Below are 4,802 nucleotides of genomic sequence, written 5' to 3' on the forward strand. Positions count from 1 at the left end.
TCAGTCGATAATACATAAAATTAATGGGAGCGCATACCTAACCGCAATGAAACAACCTTAAATTTAACGATACAGTGCTAATTCGAACTTTGAGTTCGATTTTGAGGGGTTTGTTTCACTCCTTATGCCTACACAAAAATTAGTTAATATTAACAAATGTCATATTATAGCTATAAGTTCCTAAGAAAAGTGTTTACTTTTAGGGGTCAGAGGTAGAAGTTAAGAGATCGAACCACTTTTAATTTATGCTGCATGCCGTTCTGAGAAAATCGTTACTCGAAAAAAAAAGTGTTCAAAGTTTAGGGAAAACATTTAGTTATATTATTACTTCGATTTGCATGAACTGAGTGTTACACATATATTCTTAATGTCGCTGAAAACGAATCTGAAGTCAGATTTTCAATATTCAAAACAGCTAATCCAATACGGAGGGCAAACGATTATGTTTTGACCAATTTTTACCAAAAATGTATTTTCGTTATTTACGTTTAGTCTGCAATTCAAGGAGTATTTATCAGCCCTTCCTCTACCTCTGATTGTTCCTAGACAGCAACTTCCTGTTCTTCTTGGCAGGAAAAGCCGATCTGTCTAAGCTGGATATGCAGCACTCGGCAGCCTGCACTTGATATTCGTCCGTATTTTCGGTGAGTATGTTTGCATGCATTCTGCAGTATGAATCCTTTTGAGCACGTGCGACACGGGACGAGTTATCATCTACATCTATATGGATACCCTGCAAAACACATATAAGTGCCTGGCAAAGGGTTCATCGAATCACCTACACAACTGATAATTAATTGAAACCCTCAGCTGCCGACAGGTGTTGTTGATATACTTCGATGGGGACAGCTGAAAAGTGTGCCGCTACTGGGACTCGAACCCAGGATCTCCTGCTTACAAGGCAGACGCTCAATCCATCTGAGCTATCGAGGGCACAAATGAACAGCACGACTGCAGGAATTTATCCCTCGCACGCTTCCCGTGAGACTCACACCCCGAACCGCCCACAATCCGATTACGTAATGTACTTAATAGGTATTTGTCCATCCACTCATTACTGGCTCACACTAAGGTGACGATTCCCGTAAGAGTTCCGGCAACCTGTGCGCATTCGCACAGACGAAGGTCAATGGCTGGGTAACGTTTAACCATAGATATGAAGATAGTAACTGCTCTCGAAAGAACAGGCGCCACTGACGACCGTGCAGCTCTTCTAGAATACATGATAGACCGGCCGATGTGGCCGAGCGGTTGTAGGCACTTCAGTCGGGAGCCACGCGACCGCTACGGTCGCAGGTTCAAATCCTGCCTCGAGCATGGATGTGTGTGATGTCCTTAATTTAGTTACGTTTAAGTCGTTCTAAGTTCTAGGAAACTGATGACCTCAGATGTTAAGTCCCAAAGTGCTCAGAGCCATTTGAACCATCAGTCCGTATGTTTGCACACTACTTACAGTAACTTATGCTAAGGACAACACACACACAACCATGCCCGAGGGAGGACTCGAACCTCCAACGGGGGGAGCCGCGCGAACCGTGACAAGGCGTTGGACACATGGCGGGCACCCCGCGCGGCTCATGGCAGCTGTGACACTGCTTCAAACAATGGACTGTAGAAACTTTTGTAAAGCACGGATTAAAAAAAAAAAAAAACCTTTCCGTTCCAGGAGTCTAGACAAGTACACCTTTAAAAAATGCAACTACAAAGAAATTGAATTTTCGAACGGGGCAGGGCTTAAAACTTTGAAGAGTTAAATTTTAATGGCCGTTCTCTTGTATGCAAATAGTTTCACAGTAGAAATTTCTCTAGTTTTATTTATTTATTTATTTTTTGCTGTAGGTAAAGAAGGATAGGATTCTGAGAAGGGGGAAGGGGGGGGGGGGGAGGAATCTCGCCTCTCCCACCTTGGAATTCTCAGTACACAATTTTTATTCATTACGAGATTCTCAGCCACTTGCAGAAGTGATTTCGCGTGATTCTGCAAAACTTTTCCTTTAGCCAATCGTAGCAACTATAGGATTCCGTTCCTGCTGCATGACATGTCTCGGAACTTAAACTGACCAACTTATTTGCATAAAGAGCTAGCTTATCATCCGCTTCTTTACTTACTTAGACCGTTCATGGTCTGCAAAGCATTTTTTCTTTAATCGTTTTTTTATGTCTTTTATAAACTGCAACACTTTCTAAACTTTTCTAAACTTAACGCCGTTGAAGCATGGTCTTTTGCTGAATGACCAAAAAGCAATGCTGACAGCTGGGGTCCAAGGTTTTTGTTAATCAAGCCGTTTGTATTCTTGTTTGTATAACGCATATTTCTTTATATCTAATTGAGAAGTGAAATACCGGTTTTCGTAGATGCAGATTTAAAATATTTTAATATAACGCAATAAATATTTCATTAAAATTTTCATCCCCTTATGCTCGAAGTTAAAAACCAGTGAAACACGTAGTTTTTAAAAATTGTAACAGATTAGCCGAATACGAATTGTCAGATATGCTTTCATAATGCTTTCATAATGAACCATTTTCAGAAACGTGGAGCCGGATCTGGGAGTGAATTTCCTTCTCTCCGAGACACCCGGCTTCTTCTTCGACTTAGCCGGCAAACAGGCCGAGGACGCCGGGTGGGGACCGAATATGCAGCAGTTTGTGGATGGCGACGTCGTCACTAGCTGTTGCCTTCGTGCGGGCCTCTTGTGTAAAGGGGGAGCCAACCGTGGCCAAGTGAAGGTCTGTATTCCACAGGAACGAGTTAGCATGGCACTCAGATATTTCCACGAGTCGGCGGACGGGGGTCATTTGGGGTTCTACAAGACCTTGAACAGAGTTCGGGAACACATGTTTTGGCCCAACCTATATCGCGATGGCAGGCGATTTGTTGGCAACTGTGTCCAGTGTAAGCGCGGTAAGCCCGATGTTGGGCTGCACAGAGAACTACTACAGTCGCTTAGGGAGCAGTGTCCTCTGGACCGCGACTCAAAGATCGAAACAACGATCGACGGAAACTGGGGCCAGAAACGCACCAGCTCACTCTATTTCATCCCCTTAGGGGTTGAACTTCCAAAAACACCGAAACACGTATTTTCTTATTTGTAGCCTTGAAGTCAAATACCAATTATCGTAGCTGTAGCCTTAAAAATACTTTCATAGTTCTTCCATAATTATTTATCTCAAAATAAAATGTTCATCCACTATTTCACCTCATAGAGGTTAAATTCCCAAAGATACTGGAACACATATTTCTTTATTTCTGACCTAGAAACCAGATACAAATGTTCGTATGCCTAGCTTCAAAATTACCTTAATAGCTACATGATTCAGAAATCCTTTCATGTCCTGCGTCTCCCCCTTAGAGGTGGAATTTTGAAATATGCAGTATAAGCGGTATAAGATCAACACCCTTTCCAAATCTCAAGGTTTATTTTCCTTGGCAGTCTGGACTGTGTGAGTTTCATAGTAATAGTCCTCCACACACACACACACACACACACACACACACACACACACACACACACACACACACACACACACACACACACACACACCACTACCAATGCCACCACCACCTCCTGGGGAAATTTCTGCAGACGCCCTTGTTCCACTGCAGTCATATTTTGCCGACGACCTACATTTAGCAGCGTGGGAGGGATAGTGTCGTGCAACAGACAGTATACTCAGTAGACAACGAACTGTTCGTTGTGAAATCAGCGACATATTAACCGAGACTGACACAGAAGGTGCTGAAGGTGAAGCACACTAGACTCGTGTCTACCACGGCTTCAAATAGTATCGATTTACTATGAACGGAAGTTCCGAAATGTGAGCAAGTACTTTTACAGTAAATTCAGTACCGATGGTGAGGATATACAACGAAAAACATTTCTATAAAATGTTATTACAAGAACTGGTATTGTGACGGGTTTTAACAATTAGCTTAAAGAAGGTTTGGGAAACTGATAAGAGCCGAAAACCAGTTGTTTCAGCGATAACCAACATTCCCACTGGTGTTCTGAGTGGTAAGATTGACGCACAAGGACATCAAGAACAGTTTCTCAGAAAGGTTACTGCAGCTCTGATGTTCTCAAAATGAACGGGCCAGCCATTGGGGAGGGGGAGGGGAGGGGGAGGGGAGGGGGAGGGGAGGGGGAGGGGAGAGGGAGGGGAGGGGGAGGGGAGGAGGTGGGTAGGGGAGGATAGGCAAAAGGGCACTTTCACCCATCGCCCCCAACCCTCCCTGGAATCTGGAGTAAAGAGTTTTTATTCATTACAGTATACTCTTCCAGATAAGAATTCTCCACAATACTGATAAACCTTAGCTTTGACCAGTTGTAGCGCTTATAGAGTTAGGGTCTTGTAGCTTGATGCACCTCGTAACTGACCAGCTGATTTGTACACAGAGTGCCAGTTTCAGAATCATGCACTCCAGCCCCGACGCGCCTTCGCCCCTCCCCACCACTGGAAATATTTCTGCAGACTCCAGTCTGCCACTGTGCATATATTTTGATAACATCCTGGTTTTAATAGCATCGAAGGAACAGCATTGTGCAGTAAAGGGTAGACCTAGCACAGAACACACCATTCACAATGAAACGCATCACTTAGTAGATGGTGAAGTACTCTGAAGCTAGCCAGATAGAAACAGAACCTCCTGGCACTGCATCTAACCCAAATTCTAATCTTACACTAATCTCTTTTATGTACCTACCACGCCCTCAAAGAGCCAACGATTTACTATTATCAGAAGTTCCGAAAAATGAGGAAGAAATTGACCCACACTTTTTTACGTTGTTTATTATTTCGAT

General features: G+C 43.4%; 1 non-coding gene across 1 annotated transcript; it reads right to left on the reverse strand.

Moving 5' to 3' along the window:
- Positions 1 to 859: 859 nt before the first annotated feature.
- On the reverse strand, positions 860 to 934 carry Trnat-ugu (transfer RNA threonine (anticodon UGU)). The gene has a single exon. It is a non-coding gene; the product is annotated as a tRNA-Thr (tRNA).
- Positions 935 to 4,802: the final 3,868 nt, after the last annotated feature.

Source organism: Schistocerca gregaria, unplaced genomic scaffold (assembly GCF_023897955.1).
Source record: "Schistocerca gregaria isolate iqSchGreg1 unplaced genomic scaffold, iqSchGreg1.2 ptg000343l, whole genome shotgun sequence".
NCBI classification, from domain to species: domain Eukaryota; kingdom Metazoa; phylum Arthropoda; class Insecta; order Orthoptera; family Acrididae; genus Schistocerca; species Schistocerca gregaria.